The sequence below is a fragment of the Falco punctatus genome, assembly GCF_963210335.1.
Source record: "Falco punctatus genome assembly, chromosome: 1".
Taxonomy (NCBI): Eukaryota; Metazoa; Chordata; class Aves; order Falconiformes; family Falconidae; genus Falco; species Falco punctatus.
Window position 1 is genome coordinate 76,714,644 of NC_137580.1, and position 21,342 is coordinate 76,735,985.

Below are 21,342 nucleotides of genomic sequence, written 5' to 3' on the forward strand. Positions count from 1 at the left end.
TCACGAATCTCCCCATCCCTCTGGGGGAGGTGGGGGGGGGGTGAGTGAGTGGCTGCATGGTACTTCATTGCCAGTTGTGTTTAAACCATGATACCCATTCTAATGGATGTATTGATCTATAGGACCTATTTTTAAGTATCTTTTCTGTTCTGGTAAAGCCATCAATTTGTTTCAGAGGTTGAATCATGATTTTTGAGATTTATCTTGACATTGTTGAAAGGGAAGAATATAGGCCAGGTTGTAGCAGCTTTAAAAATATTTCGAAAGTGTTCTTGAACATATGTGGCAGAGCCCATCAGCAAAAAGTTGTGTGGCAGTTCAGCTTTGCCTTGCACAGCAGCTTTGGCTGATAGTTGGGGGAAATCACTGTTAATAATAATAATACTACTATGAAGGTCCTGGAGGACTAGTTGGAAGCAGCAACAGGCCTGCCAACTTATTTTTGCTTGTTTGCAAAGAAATCTAAGATAGATTTGATATTTTTTACATAAAAATAAACACTAGTGGAAATTTTGGGTTAGTGTAATGTGCCTTTTCTGTCAAAGAAACGCTGTCAAATGTTGGTGTAAACCTCACAATTCCAGTAATTCTTGAAGTGGAATTCTTGCCTTGTGAAGTCCTGGATGATAAATGTCAGTATGTGACACCCACAGATAACTTCTTACACTGTTTTTACATCTCTTCTCTGAAGTTTGTCCCTCAGAAGAGCAGACAGGTGAAATAATCAGGTTCAGTTTTGAAATGCAGAAGCCAATTGTGCCTTCTTTTGAGCACCATCAAATCGTACTGACATCAGTGGGGAGCAAAGAATCCTCAAAACTGAGTGGTCATAGGAACATTGAACAAGAAGGAAACGTACCCTTGTTTAGTTCCTTTCTGTTTCACGTGGCTTGCAACATTTGCCCACATACAGATGCCTTTACCAGCCTCATCTTGGTGAAATGGTCTTCTAAATAACCCTTTCCAAATATTTTGAAGAAACCTGGGAGGTGAAATACAGAGAATCTTTGATATGAATCACTGTCTTTTCCTTCTTGAAAAGCTCATTATTGAACCTGTTTAAAGACCTAGTAGGCTGGCCTGCGCTTGCCTGGCAGTGTAAAATAGTGCTGACTTACAACAATGGCTTAGGTTTTGAGGGTGATGTTTACAGTAGCTGTAATGGCAAGAATGTGGAAAAATCAATTAAAAAGCTGCTTGTGTATGTGCTGGTTATGAAAGATGTGTAATCTGATGCTTTCTGTTATAGAGACCTCATTTTAAATTGTATATAACTTTTCAAATTGTAAGCATTTGAGATTAACTTCTTCAAGCCAAGCATCTGCCTCAGGCTGCTATATGGGAGAGTTACGAGTAAGTTTATCTCATTTCTGAAAACAAGTTCAAGGAGTAAAGATGTTTTGCGTATCTTGAAATAAAGGCATACCTATTTTGCTTTTGAAGCTCTAGTCTGTTTTCAAGCAGAGACTTGAAATCTGTCAGGGCATCCATCCAAGTCTACATTTAGCTATGTTAAGTTCTCGATTTTTGGTCAATTTCTGAGCCTCTAAAAATCTAAGCTAGCTCACACAGCAGGCGGACTTGTCAGAACCTAGTTGCTGAGTTCAAGATTCACAAAGGTGTTTGGTCTTCTGACAAGCTGTAGATTTGGGGGGGCAGGGAAGTAGATGTTTAGGCGTAGGAACTGTAAACCTAAATACATTTGTGCATATTGCTGTAGGGCTCTGAAGATTCTGTGTCCATGCAGCATGTTCTGTCCCTTCAGGTATTTTTGATGCCCACTCAACTGAATATGCTTTATCGTAAAGGCTTTGGGGTCTGAGTTGGTCGCTCTCCGTGTTTATTCTTTTCTCATTGCAGCAGCGTGCAGTGCCAGGACTGATTTTTTCCCTTGTCTTCTCAGAGCTCTTGCCATTACAGCCTGAAGGAAAGCTGGCACGACTGCATGCAGAGCCGGGGAGAGGCTGGGCGCAGGAACCCCAGGAGGGGCATGGGGAAGCAGGGAGAGCAATGTGGGGGGGGCAGGAACTGGAAAGGGGGGTGGAGGTGGAAGACAAAGCGTCTTCGGAGGAGTGGAGGGGGGCCTGGTGACTGGTGTGTGGGAGAAGAGATTGCAGGCAGGGGGAGGGCGAGCAGAGCTGAGACTGAAGAGGGCCAAGGGTGTGGGGCGGCAGGAACAAGCAAGATGGATGGAATAAAAAAGAAAAGAGGGGCAAGAGCTGAAGTGGGTGGGTATGAATGGAAACGGAGGGGAAGAACAAGAATTGTGACCTGGGTACCAGGTTTTTTCTCAGCAAGCAGAAATTCCAGAATGAAAGAAAACCAGAATTAAGCTTGCTTGGGTGACATCTCTCATGTGCAGGTTAAATATTTGGTTTAATGATACATCTGTAAATACGTGCTTCTGTTAGAGCGTAGGATCTTTGGGGCTCTGATCCTGCTTGGTTGTGATTGCTAAAATATTGTGTACGTTTTTGGCACACTGATGTTTGATTCTGTGAGAATAAATCATAATTGTTACCATTTCCTAGTTGCATTACAATACTACATGTTAGCAGTTCTACTGACTCTCTCTCCTGTTCATTATTTTTGGTATTTACGTGTGAGGCTCTTTGTGTAGACATGCAACAGTGGGCTTTGGTACATGTTTTTGTTTCTACTAAACATGATAGCTGTAATGAAAAGCTCTTTCTTCCATGAAACCATCTTTGTTTTTCCCTACTCTCCCCTAGTTGCAAATATATTCAGTACATGGAAAATGAGTTTAACAAAAACATATATATGTATCCAGAATAAATCTATTTCTATTCCACTGCAAACTGGTGCATTAGTAATAAAGCCTGCTTCTGCCATGGGGCAGAGCTGAATTCAGAGGCAGGCTCATCCTCCACACCAGTGCCAGCATTGCTAATTAGATAGCTTCCATGGAGGGTTGTCTGGGGAGGGGAGTTTGTGTGAGTGGGAAGGGGAAAATCTTCCTGTTTGCAGAATACTAGAGTAGACTGGGTTCCCCTACCAGCTGGTTCTCCAGTGTTTTATATTATTTGTTCCCTTAGCATTATTTCCCTCTTATCCACAGCTAACTCCCAGTAAAGGCACCTTACCTCCAGCTAAGAAAGCAAGAGAGAACTGGTATTCTGCCCTGAGAGCAGTCTGATAAGGATTAGTGTAAAAGCTGTGCAAATGGCATTCCCCTTCTCCCCTTCCCAGCCTTCCTGTGCTTACTCAAGATTTAACGTTATTTCCTTAGGCAGCAAGTGGTCTGGGACCTGGAATACAGAATTTACATCTAGACAGGAGGAAGGTACGTGACAGTTAGTACAAACACAGCTTTCAGTGTGTATCCCCACTTAGTTGAGTCTCCCTGGTTTTCTAACTAGTTAGTTATTGACTCATCGCGTTTCAAAAGGCAAAGAAACAGCCTTCCTGAGGAATACCTGTGGTCCTCTGTTGTCTTTGGCATGATACAAATGGAACCATTTGCCCAGAAAATAAAATTACTTACAACTGACATGAACTCATTTTGCTAAGAAAGTTGGACATGATGTTTCTCTGGATGTTGGATGATTTTGTTCTTCGGGCTTATTATGAATTAAAGAGAAAGATTCCTCACCATGGCTTTTCTCAGCATAACAATGAGTTTGGCTCTGACACAGATGATTTCCAACTAGAAATTGTTGGCCTGATTGTGTACCCATATACATTATTGACATATAAAAATTAATTGTTTTAGTGTGCTTACCTTGAGCTGTCTTGCTTTTGGGTATTCGTACACAGAATTGGCTTAAAGCATCTCAGAAGTGAAGGTAAAGTTGTGATTCTCTGCTCTGAGGATGAAGGCCAGGACAATTAAGCCATTGCCTCTGTAGGGAGGGTTGAAGCACTGATGTGAGCTACCCTTCCTTCCCTCTCTAGGTGATTGCTGCCTACATACTCCAGCCCCTTTCTTGCTCAGTAGGGCAGGAGCAGTTGCCAGCATAGCCATCCTTGCCAGAGGTGAGGTGAAGTAGGAGCTGTAGCTATATTGCTCCGCCCAACAGTATGATAACCTATATGGAATAGCTTGTTTTTCCCATGGGTAGAAACAACCCTCCATCAGCAAACCTTTACACTGCAGTTCTTAAGGAATTTGTTGTAAAGGAATAGCAAATAAGAATAAGTGACCTGTAATTTTGAGTGTAGTGGTTTGGTTTAGTTTTGCCTGTAGTCTCTAAAGAGTCAACTTCATGAAGTCCTTTAAAGTCCTTTAAAGTCCTTGAAGTAATGGTTCAAAACAGCTAGTAATGGGTGAGTGGCAGGCAGGGTTTCTTTTTCCTACCAGAGTCTCCCTACTATATGTTTGTTTCTGCCTGTTGTTATCTGCATTTTTTTTCATCAAGTAGTAGCTGTGGGCTGACTAAACAACACATGCATCATAGTCTGCTAGGGAGGGTGGTTTCCTCAGAAGCTGTGAAAGTCTCCACATAGTTGAATTGATACCTTAGCTTCAGCTTTTTCCAAATCTGTATGCAAGATCCTGAATTTTCCAGGGTTCGGAGCAGCTGTTGGTCTTTAACAGTTCTGATACCTAGACCAGCTGTATGCATACCTAAGTAGGACCATATTGACCTTTTGTGGTTAATGATATCACTGTTGTTTTCAGAGCATACCTTACCTGAATAAGTTCTTAGGTGCACACGTGTTGAGTTTAGGAACTGGAAAATAAAGTGATTTTATAGCTGCCTCTGGGTTGTACTCTTTGAGCATGGAAGCAAAAGAAGAGCATGCAGTCCTGCTTACTTTGCATTTGTTTTTGCTAATTTAAAGGAAGAAAATCTCTGAAGAAGCTGAAGTGAGGGAGGATGAACGATTTTCTGAACTTCTGCATATTCAGTTACTGGTATGTAATTCTTCTGAGAATTTCTTGGATATATACCTACTTGTGGATCTTTAACTCCAGATGCTAATTGAGAAGAATACTAATTAAACAATGACTATCCTTCCAAACTGCCCCTCTAGAGAGATTTCAGATCCAAAGCTGCTCAGAGAAAGCACCAAGGTGTTCATTTCCCTAACAAAAATGTTGTACAAAGCTGCCCTAAACCTCCAGTTCCAATCTCTCTATAAAATACGTTTTTTTGAAAAAAAAAATTGGGTAGGAGGTGATACTGAGAATTAAATAGTAGTCTGTTACTGATACTATAGAATAATCTGTGTAACTTCATAGAGGCTTGCCTTTCCCAGAAAATGATTTAACATGTTGAAATCAAGTTCATATAATCTAGTTTCCTCATATAATGGATGTGGTATTGGAAAGAGCACTGATAAAAGCTATGCATTGACTGAAATGGAAATTCTAAACCATCTTCAGCAGAACTGTAGATACAGGATGTAAAAGCACCTGGTCCCTGCGGAACACAGTAAAATGCAAGCCAGCCATTAAACCTTTTAGTTCATCTATTCCCTCTGTAGATTTTATGGCTATTAAAAAGACCATCTTTAGGGCTAAGTACTAAAGAGATTCACCCCAAACGCTATTCAATCCTGCATCTTGAATAAGGAGATTATAGGAGGGATGCAGACCATTTATGAATCTTTGGAGAACAGGTGCATGGCCTTTCTCTCCCTCACTGCCCCCCATGAAATTCTATAAAAATGTTTTTCTAAGTAGAAGAACCATGAAAGTGCCATGCTAAAATAGTAAATTTACAGATAGTGATGGCTAACTTGTTAAAGAAATTGTTTTTTAAGGACTAAAGGATTATGTGATAAGCTGCAATCAGCTAGTGATTGCCTAAACGAAAAATATCTTCTGCTGTGATAGTTAACTAACTCTGAGCAGTCCGTTATTAAATACTAGTATTTTGGAAGGAATTCTTCCTGACCTGGGCAGCCACACTTCTGTAGTTTATGGTCTGCATTCAGCAGGTGCTGCTGCTGGCAGGAGCAGGGATTCCAGCGTGCAGCAGAGAATCACCTGGGCCGTCATGGGAGAAAGTGAGCTGTTTCAGTTGTCAGAAACTTTAGCAGTGGTTCGGGAGTATTACAATACCCAGCCGGAGCCTATAGAAATCCTTGTTCTTTGAGTTTCCTGAGGGCATTCAGAAGAAGGTGAAGCACTTGTGAATTAATTTCCCTTGCTCAGCAGGAATCCATGTTTCTGATGACGAGTTTTCTTTCCCACACCTGGATAAAAGTGGGTACTGGGGGATACAGCTGTGTCATCTCCTTCCCTAACAAGATGAGCAGGCCAGCGTGGTTTAATTCAGAGCCCAGGGGATGCTGTTGCCCCATTGACTGCTTTATTTCCCCTGGAGGAGAAAGGGAGCTGCCTCATCAAGAAATGCAGCTGAGGGGGTGGCATGCTCCCTCCTTTGCTTGTTCAGTCTGAGGAGCAGTGTTGGGTAGGGCCTGAGGAAAGCCATGGGTTTGGGGCTGTTGCTGAAAAGGGAAGTTTCACTGCAACAGCACCTACTCCCCCTATCAGCAGCAGTAGCAGCACCCTGAATCTCTGCGGTGGCAGCAGTAATCCTGCCATTTCTTAGTGTGCTGAGCCAGGAAAAGACTTCCTCACAGGTGACAGTGAACATGTCTGATCAGTCAGAAGGATTTCAGGTGTATTCACAGTGGGTGCACCTGTGTTATATTTGGTGTGATGGTCTCGTGAGCGTTGTGCATTTCTGGGTTTTGCATCTGGCATCCACTTTGTTCCTGAGAGGCAGCAGAAGTTTTGGCCTGGTGCAGGCAACCTACAAATCCTGTCTAGCCTTACAACAGGAATGTCAGAAACTTAAGAGAACCCTGAAGACTGTAAGTACCTGCTTGATGGATAAGTGGAGCTGTGCAGAGCGACAGTGGCATTTGCTCAGCCTCTGGGCACACCTATGGGGTGTTCAAAGGACAGAATGCACCTGGCAGTGTTGGGGATACCAGAAACACTGTCCCAGATTTACCCCCCACCCTGCCCCAGACATTCCCACTGGCAAGTAATACAGCCAGGCAACTGTTTCGGCTGCTAGGAAGCTCTCTGGGCTTTTCAACAACCCCTTATACGAGTAAAAAGTAGGTTTTGTACCTGTGTGCTGACATTGGCTGCTGCTGAACTGGTAAAGGTGTTGAGGAGACAGTCTTAACACCAGTGGTACATTGGGAAAGGACTGGATATGCTTGTTGGTCAAATGTCTTTTTGTCATTTTAGCAGTGTGTGGTATTAATAAGGCCCAGCAGGATTTCCAGGTTGTGTGCAGGTATGTCCTAGGGCAATAATGTGCAGAGAAGAGAACTTTCTTCTGCCCAGAAAAGGATGGTCAGATATCTGCACGGTTTTTTCTGTATCAGTTTGCCTCTGGACTGATAAGAACCTGGGAGGTGTATTTTCTTGCTAACAATTTGGAAATTGGGGAAAACAATTTGACTGCAGTTCTGTATCAAGCTAGTTTAGGACTGGGCCTGTAATTGCCAGTTTAGATTTTCCTTATTGATTAACAATTTCTGTGTACTGTGAACATTTTGGATGAATTCTTATAGGTGATTTCTGTTGATAAATGTTGGCAAGGACTTACCAACTGACCCAGTGGGTAGTCTGGCAGATACTGTAGTAAAAGTAATGTTGCTAATGCAAAAATTGAAGATGCTTTTATTTAGTTGCTATTGGGCTTCTGAATTGCTACGTACGGAGCTTGAGCTTTTGCTGTCTTGCATGTTGTTTGTACCCTGTAAAGATGGTAGTCTTAACTGCTACCAAATCGGAGTGGAAGCATTTTGCACTTGGGTTTGTTCAGGTGTGAAGCAGTGCTGGAGGGAGGAGGCTCTGGAGAATACAGCCATCAAATTCAATCATTATCTGTGAGGAGAACAGACGCGGCAGTCTAGAGGCAGGCAGGAGCGTGAACTGATGTGGTACACATTCATCACGGTATGCTGCTGATAATATTTAAAATCCTAACTTACAGGCACACTGTTCCTCAGTGCTCCTAAACAGCGCAGTGCTGCTCAGACTGTGTGATGGGCAAATGGCTTCAGGTGTGGGCAAGCATGCTGATACACTCAGGTCTCACACCTGCAGGTTTTTGTGTGTAGCCCCCAAGAGAGGAAAAATCAGTCTGTTAACTAATTTCACCACAGAGTACCAAACATTTCATAGCCATTAAAATCCTTGTCTACTGTAGCTTTCTGGCTGTGTCCCAGCTTTTGCTGGCGAACACTTCCTTCAAATTAGCTGTCTTTTAATACACTACTTCTGCAAGAACCTGGTGACTCAAAATTTTGCTTTAAAGGAATATAGGTTGTTGGATTTTACACTTTGCTGTGTATGTTGAAAACATGTTTGACAGCCTGATTTAGCTGGAAAGAGGGGGAGTAAACAGAATAAAATGGTTATTCTGATTGTGAAGTACTCTGTGTCAGAAAGGACTGAATCCTCTTTTTTTGTACCAAGTTAGATGCTGGTGCTGTGCTACTATGTAGGCAACCATTGTGCACCCACAACAGCAGCTTGCACAAACAGCCCTGGGGATTGCAGTCCTTTTTATTAAGAAGAGGAGAGTTGCACTGTACGTTGTGGTTTTGTCTACAAAATCTTGCAGAGATACGCTGGAAAGGTTTGTGCCTTGTGAGCAGGGTGGCACTCGTGATAGTGATCAGAGCTTATCTATAGTGCCGCTTATTTGGAGAAATTAAGCTCAAGTTGTGACACAGACTGCTTATGGTACAACTAACTGCATCTTGATGCTATTTTTTCTCACAGAGACTGTTAAATCATATGACAAGTTCAAACTGGATCATTAGAGCTGTACAAAAGGGTTAGAGGAGCATGTACAGAATACGAGCAAAATAATCATCCTAGCAGAATGGGAACATGAGCTTACCTTCCTGTTTAGCTGCGTTTTTCACAGTTTTGTTAAATACAGGCTTATGTTTCAGATGATGTGGATCATCCTCTCTGAAAAATCAAGGCCTTGTAAATTTGCCTTGGGTTAGACATCCCAAATCAAGACTTTCAAATACCAATTTTTCTTTTATTTGTCAAGGCTGGGAGAGATGGGGTAAGGTCTCCCCATACATACATCACTATCATGTCAGTCTCTTTGGGCCTTTGCATTGATCAGAGATTTCTCCAGCATCAGTCTGTCCTGGACAGGTCTCTTGCTTTCCCTAGTCTAATCACATTTAGTTTTCCTTCCTCTCACAAGACCGCTACCTGCCCAGAAGCTTCTTTTCAGGGCGTAACTTTCAATCCTTCTCATTGTAGTAAGTAAATTGGGGGGGAAAAATAGTCCTAATAAATACCAAATAAAAGTAATACCAAATATAAAAGTTCAATAGAAGGTTTTGGTTATGATGGTCCATTTTCCTGTTTGGTAGAAACACATTCTTGATAGTGAAGTGTATCTCACAGCTTGGAGCAGATTGGGGATTGCTGTTTGTACTTAGTATAACTAGACACATGCAAAATTGTGTAACGCTAGAACTGTTCCCTACTTAGCCGAGACTAATGTTATTAAAAGAAATGGTGGATAAATTAGGAAATGAACATCCTGTTGCCAGGTCAACCACATTCCTTATTTGTATCAGTGGTATGAGAAGGATAATATGTAGTGAGGACAGACAAGAGTTGCACGCTCTCCATAGCGCTGTGGGAGGGAAAGGTTGTAGAAAATAAAGCCTTTAGCAACAGTGACCTAAACCCTTCATTCTCTTATTGCTCTGTGTACATTTCAGTGAGAAAGAGGGAGAATTATTAGAAGGATCAGAAGGAAAAATCTCTTCTTAATTAACTGTATTTCAGTTTCCTGAGGATGCACGCAATGTATTTCTGTGTGTTTTCTCAGATTTCACTTGTGAGAGAGACAGTGGATCAATGATACTGCCTCACTTAAACTGCCCTCAATTTCTTTATGTTTACAGTAGATGATTTATTGCCTTTCCAGGTTTTGACTTTAATCCTGTAAATGTGTTTTTAGAGTTTCATTACTAACCTTCTTGTGAAATTTACTTGCTATGCAGAAGAGAAAAAAAAAAAAAAAAAGAACTATTAGCTTTGTTCTATTTGTACCATCAAGCAAAATGTTGTGGTGTTATGATGAAAAAGTGTAGTGGGCAGAGGCTTCCCTTTTTCTAGGCTGATGGTACTGAAAGTGTACAGAGCAGTAGTTCATCTGTGTGAGAAACAGTGACATTTTAAACAGGAGGTCTAAAGTAAGTCCGTTGCACCATTAAACCTATCAAGTGCTTGTTTGGGGAGGGTGCCCTGTGTCCTATTGGCACTAATTTCCAGAAAATTAGGTATGATACTAGCTCTGGTCTCTTGTTCTAGTGCACGAGGGCTAGGAATACTCTGGTGGGAAAATCAGCCGCATGCTTGAAACGGAGGCAGTGCCTGTCCCTTTTCAGCAGGTATTCTTGTAGCCTGTTAAGAGTTGCGTAGACAGTCTCCAAAAGGAGTCTCTCTCACTGCTTTAACCGTAAAGATACGAACCAAGATAATGTCTTAAGAGTGCGCTTTAAAAGTTAGGCTTCCAAATAAGTGCAGTATTTTTTTTCTGCTGGATGCCCAGCAGTTCTTGGTTTAATCTCCAGAGGACTACTAGGTGCTCAGCATTTAAGAAAATCAGAGCAGTTACATAAGTACCTACATGCAGATGTAAGTCTGACGGGCACCCTGTTTTGAAAGTTTTGCCTGCTGGGTGCAGTGTGGGTGGTTAAAAATTTTTAGGTATGTTCCTTGGGGCTGCAGGTTGGAGCCATTGACAGAAAACACTTGTTTTCTAGCTGGCGATAATTTTATGAAAAGTGGCTATTAATCTTTTCTACTCTAGTATGTTTCCTTTTCCTTCCCTTGTTTCATAAGACATTCTTCATTTGACTGTGGGGAAATCAAGCCTGAAGTATTGTTGTATCATGTGTTACAGCTGCTCCCATATCTTTTTCAGTTCTCTTTGCATAAGTCAGAACTGAACTGAAGTACTCTTCTTTCTGCCAAAGATTTCTGTTTTGGTAAGGAGGAAAAGAAAACCAACAAGTTGTCTCATAGGTTTAGAAACCTCTGGTTTCATCTTTAAAAAACTGCTTTACAACAGAAAGGGAAACAATAGCTTTCGCAGAGATTGTACAAGAGAGAACCCGGGGGAACCCAAGGTACTTTGTTATATCTGAAATGCAAATTGCAGTAAAGAAGATACATTTTTCTATATATGAAAGCTCTTGGTTTTTTCTTTCACCCAGCTCTGATACAGTAATACAGTGTTTGTCTTCTGTTGAGGATAAGCACATGATTGGCATTAAGCGTTCAAGTGTGTGTCTGTCTTTTATCTCCCACAAGTACTGTTTTCCCTCTTTCCCTTCAGTTATGTTCTGTATTATATGCATCCTAGAAAAGGCTCTGTGTTCTTAATCTTGTCTGCTTTCTCAGCATTTATTCATTTTTCAATTGCCTATGAAAGTGGAAAGGTTAAGATACAGTAACTGAGCTCTGTGGTGGCAGAATCATTCTTTGTGAGGCTGCTGCTTGAATTTTCCTCTCAATTTGCCTTTTCTTCTATATGCTTCAGCTTTAGGATCATCACATGCTATGTTAGATACAGGTCTTCTGTTCTTCCATAGATGCACATAGCACGGTGATGGGACTGAATCTAATTATGATATGTAGGCAAGATATAACAGATGTGCTAACCTGTAAAATATGTCATAAAGTTATTAGTTGGAAAATATGAACTAGGATAGGTTATTAAACACAGAAGGTGTCATGAAATTATCCATATCCTCTGTACTGAGTTTGTAATGGCAGTGAGTGTATGCCACGGCATGTTACTGATGCGTCAAGGTCTTTGTTTTGATACTCAGAAGTGTTGTTTGGGCTTTGATTTGCTTCCCTGCGTTCTGTCACACCCTATTATAAAGCTTTGGGTAGAGAATGTTCCCAGTAAAACAAATTAGGTCGGCAGACTGTGTGTTTTTACTAATTATTTTCCATATTCTCTGTCAGATGGATACTTTTCAGGTTGGTGTTACTCTTATGGAAAATTGTCTTGATAGATGAGTAGCTCAGAGCAACATCTGTAATTTATGGATATAGAAAATGCAGGCAGTCTTTCACTGTCTTTACAGATGTGCTTTAGGGCAAGTGAGATGTTCAGATAATGGGAAGGGGGAGTGTTAATAAATCTCAGTCAGGAAAGCAATACTTACATCTTTTCTTTTAAAATAAATTCAAAGCTGAATTCTAAATTACTTTTTTAAACATCATCAGTGCTTTTTCTTCATACTATCGCTATTGTTAAATTGAATGCTAGATAAGATGCTTGATGTGTAATTTAAAAATACAAGTAATTAGATTGTGAGATTTGTTTTCCAAAACAGAACTAGTAAATCACTCGGACCCCATAAAAATGCAGACTAGTGCTTTTGATTAGTTGTTGGGATCATTTAAGTTGCTATTGGTGTTTGTTTCAGAATTAGAGTAACTATTACTGTATATTGGGAAAATGAGTGCTGCGGTATTAATAACATTAATGTAATCTGTAAGGATTATGAAGAAAATGAACAACACAGAAACTGCTGCTCTGGAACAGACCAGTGATCCGTACAGTCTTGTATCCTGTCTCTGACAGTAACCAATATGTGATGATTCAGAGGAAGAAATACAAGCAGCCAATTGTGTTATAGTGTACCACAGGGGGAAATTCCTTTCTGGCCCCAGATGGTGCTCAGTTTATGCTTTAAAGCATGAGGATTGATAGCCATTGTAAATTTTACCTTAGCTAGTGTAACCAAATTGGATTGCTCCTTGTTGTCCATAACCTGCCCTTCACCTGGCCTTCGTAGAATTACAGTCCTGTACCTTATTGCTGGATTCATAGCTTTTACGTTTGCTGTTTCAAGCAGATGCAGTAGTGCAATCCAAGGACTTGTGGCACTGTTTTACATGATGTCAGACACCATTGTATTTTTTATCGATAACAGCCTGGTTCAATGCTTCTGGTTAAACTGAAAATTATACTTTTTTGGGGGGGTGGGGTGGGGGGGTGGGGGGGGAGGCAGAGCAGACACTGCACTCACTCTGTGTCAATTCTCTGCCAGTTTGATAGCCGCTGTCTCTGTGGGAGCCTTAGTCATGGGAAGAGTTGAAGAGTACGCCTAGAACTGACACTCTGAGACTTTAATGTCATTGCAGTGGCCTGAAAGAATCAAAATTGGGTTCAGAGTGTTGCTACACCCTGAAAATCTTGACCTCAGCAGCCTCTGAAGGGAAAGTCAGCGCCTGTGCTGGTTTTCTGCTCTTGCACTTTTTACATCCTGCAAAATGATGTCATATATCCCCAGCTGAAGACACTGGAGTGCAAGGTGCTGTTAGAGAAACAAATACTGTTTTATTGCAGTGCGTATGCGACATTTGGACCAAAACTTATGAAAGTTCCTGGGATTCAGCTGTCACAGAGGCAGAGACTCTGTAAGCCCTGTATTAAGCCTTGGTACATTTAATTTGTTACGCACTCATCCAATAAAACCCTATAGTCTGAGAGGAGCTTTCTGACATATGACAATCTAGTAAAATAGTTGTTTATTGCAGACAAAGACTGACCTGATTTTAGGCTGGCATTCATAATACAATGCAGTACAGGCTTCTAAAACTGCTTGCACTGATGCTGCTGCCCTTCCTTGGGTACAGGCTAGTTTGATGGATAACAGCACTGCATGTCTTACTGGTTTGTGCGTTGCCTTTTAGCAAGTCCTTCCCTGTTCCAGGGTAAGGAGAATCTGCAACAGTACTTATGCAGTTACTGTCCTTGTCTTTGCCTCTGTGGATGAAGATCAGTCTCTGACTTCACAAATAATTTTCAAAAAGCAGTGAGCAGTTATCACAGGAAGCAGATTTTGCTCAGCAGCTTACAGACTTGTCATTAGGTGCTGCCTTTCAGCCATCCAAATGCATGCTCCACTGTCATTTTGCTGCTCCTTGGGAGGTGATTAAACAACTCATGTCTCCTTGCCAAATGACCAGTCAAAGCCAGGGAATCTGGGTTTCCTGCATGACAGTGGAACATCATAGCAATCATGGGAGAAAAAAAAAATCCCTTTCTCACTGAAGGAGGGAGGCCCAGCTTTGTTTTAGACTCCCTCAGTATTACTGCTGCTGTATCTTTTGGAGTGATCGTCAAGGTTTTAAATCTGCAGGAAGAAATAACCCTTTTGTTGTTTAGTAAGCAGCAACTTGTCACATTGACATCATGCCCATCTGTGAACCTCAGCTGATCAAATCCAGCAGAAATTGTCCTTGAGTTGTCAGGCTGTATGAGCTGGCACATTGCCTCCTCCTTTACAGCAGAGTCCAGTTCTACCAGCACTGCGGTAGTTGGATGCTCACTTTAAGTTGTGGCATTTTGTATGTTAGTGAGAAAGGAATTCTTTGTCCTGTGAAGGAAGGGACTTGTGGTGGTGATGTGCTGCTACCTAAGCTTTGGAAAAGGCTCCTGTTGTCCTGGACTTGCACAGGCAGGGTGGGACCTCATGGGCTTGCATGGTCATGCCCCCTCACTTCATCTTCCTTTACTCAGCTGAGAAACAGGACTGTAGCAGAGAGGCTACTTCAGGTGAAATCCCTTCTGAAGCAACATTTAGGTTTTCTCCTCTAATACTCCTCTTTCCTCCCAGCCCATATGCAGCAACAGTGCAGCTCACTCAGAGCTGTCTGGCTGTGCAACTGGAAATCTGGATTCTGCAGTCAATGACTGCAGAGGGACACTTTGTTTGCAGGCATGTTATCTGGCAATGGGAGTGTTTTTTTGCAAAAGATAAATGAAGTTTTATTTATTAGCAGATGAAATGGAAAATTCTGATGTCTTAATCTCATCTGGGATTTCCTTATATTTCTTGCATCTTCCATCTAGGCCCACAAAACATTTTCTAATAGTGCATAGATGTGATTCCAAGGTAGTTGCAGTCCGTGGGCTGCGTACCTTGGGGGGGGGGGGGGAATCAGTTTGGTGTGGTTTAAAGATTAAATGCATCAATTTAAAGATAAGAAATAAGAGGAAACCAGTTTTGTGGTTATTCATATAGTAAACTAATATTACATACACACAAGAGAAGCACTTTTAAGCCTTCAGTGTGTAAATTGTTCATTAAGTAAATCCAGTATTTCCGTTAAGCTCTTGCTCTTTCATTTGCTCTGTGATATACTTTACCTTGGCCTTAACTGCCTCACTTTAATTCCTCCTCATTTTAATCACCTTTTCTTGTGTTCATTTACACATTAAAAAAAAAATAAATCCCTAGGCCATAGTTTTAAGAAAAAACTATGGGTTTATATTGAATAATGTGGATAAGCGTGAGGCAGTTAACGTGAATCCAGGACCTTCTGCAAACTCTCCCAGTTGGGCTTTTTCCCCCATGCTTGGCTGGGCTTTTGTAACACTGAACAATGAGTGCTTGGACAGCAAAGGTACGGGGCGTAGTTGAACTCTCAGGCCACATCATGGGTTAGGGACATGTCCTGCAGTGGCAGTTATATAGCTGGAGTAGAGACATGCATGCCCCTGTCTACCACCCAGCAGTGCTGTGTTTCTTTTGCTTTGAAGGAGAGAAGCTGCTGTGCCCTGGAGCACCCTGGACTGTGGGAGCTACCAGCAGCGTGTTCAAGGTACAAGAGAAAAACTTCAAAACATTGAGCTCCTCTTGGTAAATCTTCGCTTACTTCAGGCAGATGAAGACAAACAAAATCTTCCTTCCCTGTCCCAGGCGGTCTTTTGGCCCCTGTTGACCTCGGCATCTGATAAGGGTTGCTTTGACCCAACAGCCCCTCCTTGTCAGGGAGGCAAATTCTTGCCTCGGGGGTTAGGAAGTCTCCCAGTTCCCATTGACCTCGGGGTTCCGCTCTGCCACAGGAATGAGATGCTGCAAGTCAGCTGTGTGATGGCATCTTTCAGCTGTCTGGAGCAGCAGCCTCTTGGCCCACCTGTTCAGCAGCGCTACAGGAATCCCAGGGCGACAGCAGCTCCCACTACATTTTGGAAAGCTGCCTGAGCAGTACCCCACATGCCTTAGCTGGGACCCCACATGCCTTAGCTGGGACCTGACGTGGCTCTGCTAGCTTCAGCATAAAATAGTGGGGTGGCATAATTGCCTGATTCAGGCAGGGCTTAGAAAGGGGGCCTAGTGCAGTGATGCTGAACGAGTTGACGTATGCTCATGGAGTAGTTTCTCAAAGCGTTGTGGAGAACTTTCCTACTAGGTAAGGCAAGAGGGCTACTGTTTTAAATTGTGTTCCAGCCAGAGCTGTGAGAAAGAAAAGAATATTCTTTCTCTCACTGATGCATATTAACCTGCCTTTGCAGGGATGAGACTTATGTGATGACAATGTCTGGATGCTGCAAATTACCCAGGAGAGCGCGTAGTGTGCAGGCATCAAGTTTCAGCAGTGCTGGATTTTGTTTGGGATTTTTTTTTTCTGCAGCGTAACAGCCATGTTAAATTGATTTGTGTGAACCGTGGAAGCTGTTCAATGGGAAGAAGGCTAATTGTCCCTTCAGTCCGCTCTTCTCCTATCCCTGTGCGCATACAGGGAATCTCAGACCTCCCAGTAATCCCAGAAACACATTCACACAGCGAGGTGTGGTTTGTGTTTGATGTGCAAAATCGTGGTTCGTTGTGATCTTCCCTATATGTGCGCTCAAGAGGCCAAGCCTCATTTTTGTTTGGCTTGTCCCCGAGTGCTATTGAATGGATTTATTGTGTGAAATAACCCAGAGTGTCAATCTCTGGTATTTCACCTCAGAAATTAATAGTACTTTCTTGAGATAGTCCCCCTCAACTGTCAAAGTCGTAATACTGCTGAGCAGTCAGGCCTGGAGGGGCTTTGGGGAAGGAGCTGCTCTGCGTAGGTGCGATGATGATGTCAGGCCCAGGCAAACTGAACTAAATGCACACTGGAATTTGCTGCCAATGTTAAATATCCTTTCAGAAAAAAAATCCTTACTTCCTTTTCATTTCCATCAATTTTCCTCCACCTTTTTTTAATTCTATGTGGCAAATCTACAGCCGTGTGGGTAGTTACCAGCTGCCAGAAACTCCCCTTCAAGAGAAACAAAGCAAATCTACCCATTCCCAGCACAGTCGCTTGCTGCTGTTAGAGTCAACCTAGATTTGATGCCAGCTGATAGTAAGAGGTGCTGGATGACTCCTGAGTACTTCTTGTTAACACTGAGTAGAGGAGGGAGACAGACATGTTAGCGCTATATTTAGCATCGAGGTATGGACAGTGTGAAGCTATTTTCCTTAACAAAATGTAACTCATAAAAATATTTAACGTTAATAGCCAGATGTACATTATTAAGACAGTGATAGTTTATTAATCTGTTTGCTGCAATGTTTTTGAACCAGGCATTCTAGCTAGGTAGCGTTGTGTGTGCCACACTTGGTTGTACTGATAGGAGAACGCCTGTTACATCTGTTCTCATTAGCGCCTTGGATTTTATAGGAATAAGCACACTTTGTAAAAAAATCACTTCAGACATTATACACAGAAGTCATTCATTTCATCATCCTGGAACGTTTCTAGAGAAGGTCTGCACGGCTTTTGATTCATTGTTCCATCTTTATTTATCAGTGTCATTCCCTAAGACACTGTGTCAGTGTTCCTGTGAGAATGCCCTCTAGTGCAGTGAAAGCATTAGCATCCACTAGTCTCTTCTAAATTGCTTTTTACTGCTTTTGATTCCTGAAATGTGATAAAGTAAATAAAATTGCAGGCTTTGCTTGCTTCTCTGGTATTCCACGGATATTGTTATTATTTACTTTATTTATAAACAAATGCAGGCCAGCACATTCGCACACATACAATTGAAAGTGTCAGCTTGAGTCCCTTGCTGTTGCAGGCTATATTACATTAAGCACCACCATTAACGTAGTGACTCTGTTTTCTAATGGATAAGACACCTTGAACACTTTCTCCTTTTGCTCCCTGTCACTAAGCACTGGCAGGCAGCATTAGTGTGTAAAATGCATTTTAATCTTAGGCCTTCTTGGTGGTATGGAGCAGTGTGGGTTGGGTGTCTTAGCTTCAGACGCTTTGGTTGGCTCTTCTGCAACCAAATTATCCTAATACCTGAGAAACTGCTGCTAATTTTCAACCTAATGGCCAGTTTATACCTCTTCTGTTCTTTATAGCTGTTCTGTTGAGCTTTTTTTCCTGCCTGTTTACCCTGTTGTAATTACAGATAGCATCCCAGTTGTCTATCAAGCTAAAGAGCTTCTCTGTCCTCTTGTAAGACACACTTTCGGGTTGTTGTGGCAGCGCTTCTCTTGCCCTGTTCTGGTTTGTGAATCTCTGTCTTGAATGTTGAAGACATCACGTGCAATTTTTCAAGGCAAGCCCTTGTACAGCAGCATTAATACTTTTCTATCTACTGAAAATGCTTTGATTGATGCTTCCTAACATTACATTTGTCTTTTTCATAGCTGAATCTTGCAGACCATACATTCCCCACCCTAGTAATTTCTTATTGATGAGCTCTCAGCTTATTGCAGGAGTTTCTGCAGTTAGCTCCCAACTGCAGAATCACGATTTTTTTTTGTTCATGAGGGAATAATTTCACATTTATGTTGTTGTCACCAAAGAAATTAATTTCTTTTGGGGTAGTTATTGCGATCCTCCTCTGTGTTGACAACGATGCCCCACATTGCTGACTCTTACTAGCCCAGTTGTTCATGCCAAGGTTATTAAAGAAAATGCTAAACTAGATTTATCCTTGAAAAAATCCAGTAGCCAAGCTCCCTGCTGTCTGACATTCTTCCCCTTAATACTTCTTGTTGCTATTTTTCCTTCACCCAGCTGCCTACCCACCAGCTACTACTTTCTAAACTGACAAATGGTTTCCACTGGAAATGCTTTACTGAAGTTCACCTATGTAAGACTGACTGTGTTTCTTTTGTCTTCATCAAAAACATGGATTATCTTACCATGTCAGCCAGGAGAACTCTTTGAATTTTAGTCTATTTTGTCTTTATGTCCACATCACTCATTAACCTTCCTTTCAAAATTTGTTCTAAGTTCTCCCATGCTCCTGAGGTCAGACTTACAGGGCTGTGTTTATTCATTTTACTTTTCTGTTCTTAACCTAGTCATTATATAAACTGTTCTCCAGTCAAATGATATAACTTCTAACTGGATAGACTATAAAAAAAATACTTGCTACAAGACCTTAGCAGACTTATTTCTATGAGGTATCATTATTATGGAGCTGTGAAAATGAAAGGTATAGTTCTGTTTAACTTTATTTTCTGAAAGGAACTTCTAATCATCGTGAGATGAGAGCGCTCAGTTGTGTGTTATATGGGTAAGAAATCCTAGGGTTTTTTTTTATTTAGCCTTTAGTCTTTTTAATGCATGCATTGCTTTTCATTTCAGTGGCTGTTTACAAAAACAGATCTTCTTGGAATAAGAATGGAAACAAAATGAATAATACAGTAGTTTCCATTTGAAAAAGAAGAAAAAGAAAATCAACTGTTGTCATTATGAAAGGGAAATGGTTTTGGTATCTCACTTTTCACCAGTTGGGTTGGTAACAGAAGCTGGGAGGCACTGAAATAATGTTCTTAAAGGGCTGTTTTCATTTTGATAAGGCTGTCTTTTTTTCTTGCATTTTAACAGTTCTTGAGCAGTCATCAACTATCTTGAATGTGACCTGACGTGGCAGTACATGTCATAGTCTTTTATTAACATAGGGAGTGTGATGATAAATTATGCCAGCTATGTATTCATTCACAAATTGTGGTCAACAGAATGTAGTCCCTGTATCAGTCTAATTTAATGACTTTGGTGGGAAATACTTTTTTTATTATTATTTATTTGCTGCTTTGCTTGATAATTAATTTGGTCTTAGAAAGGCAGAATGCCGTCTCGCACATTGAGAATTGGACAAGACCTGTTCTCTTTTTAAGAAAAAAGCTGTAAAGTATCTAATAGACCCAGGTGATGGCGGGGAGCACTGCTTTACACTCATTTGTCTCATTGTGCTAGTACCTCGGTGTCTCCTAGTATTAGGTGGGGAATTGCTGTTCATGCACTGATGCAAAAAGGAGAATGTGTAGTGTTGAGTTCACTGGTAGTCCATCCATGAAGATGTCTGGTCATAAGCTGACATTGGTGAAGTTGCCACCAGGTGGTCCAACTATGGATCAAACTATGTTCATTCCATCTTCCATTTTAGTTTTCAGTTTGTGGATTTCAGGGATGATGAGGTCTGTTTAAGAGGCAATCTGACTCTCTTCAGTTGAACTATGCACATCAATCTAGTATTTTTATTATTATATATCATTATACAAATATTATATTATATTATTATATAAGTATTATTATGTAAATAAAGCAAAATTTGGCCCATTTTGGTTCGTCTTCTTGTGTCTTGTATAAATGTCATTGAGCTAGAGAATTTCCACATCTAAAAAAATGTCCAGATGAGCATTTGGTTGTTTTTTCTTTTTCAGAGCTTTGAAAACAGGGGCAGGAGGGGGGAACCCAAGCCAAATGAGATCCTAAGTACGGTTATCACCTGGATGGCATTGTATGATCAACTCTGGAATAATAAATATTTCTAAGAGAAACTTGAAGGCTTTGTGTAGAAACTCAGTGAAAAAATATGATTTATAGTAACTTTTCAGCCCCCAGTTTTGCATTGATGGCAGATAACAAATAGTAGAAGAATGCTTTTTGTCTTTGTTGCTACTATATAATGCAGAGCTCATGCACATATTTAATACATTTTTAAATAAAAGAGGCAGTTTGATAAATGAGTGGCTTGGTACTGCAATCACACAGAATGGACAGCTGTACTATCATTTCCCCATCAGTAACACGGGGTTTACATTTGCATTAGATGCTCATGTAAATGTCTTTACATTTTCTGTTTGCTTAGGTATAAAGTGATTTGGGTAATGGATTCTTTATTGCACTATGCCTTGTGGCTATGCAACTGATTTAATCTGGTACCTTACCTACCATTTCCTATGGTAAGAAAGAAGATTGTATAGTGTTGAAAGCTGTAATTTGATAACATTTTTGAGACCTTGAAAAGGTGTTTTACCTTCCAGGGATTTTCAACTTGGTTTAAATATTGACATGATTTTGCAGCTAACTGTTGACAGGGATGTGCAGCTTCTCATCCATTGGGGTATTGCACCTGAGGAGGAAAAGAATAAAAAAATATGTAAAATCTTTCTTTAGATTATTTTTGAAAGATTTCTAATTCTCTTTAAGGCAGCGCCCAAATATTCATGCTTTTATTCCCTCTCAGACGTGACCAGCCATCACATGTTTCTTGGCTTGATCCTATACTTCATTTATGGATATTCTAGAGTTATCTAATAATA

At 41.1% G+C, this 21,342-nt stretch overlaps 1 protein-coding gene across 1 annotated transcript in view; it reads left to right on the forward strand.

Moving 5' to 3' along the window:
• The window catches only part of LOC308062902 (uncharacterized protein), a 108,091-nt gene that overhangs the window by 63,878 nt on the left and 22,871 nt on the right, over window positions 1-21,342 (forward strand). The gene's annotated exons all lie outside the window — the stretch shown is intronic.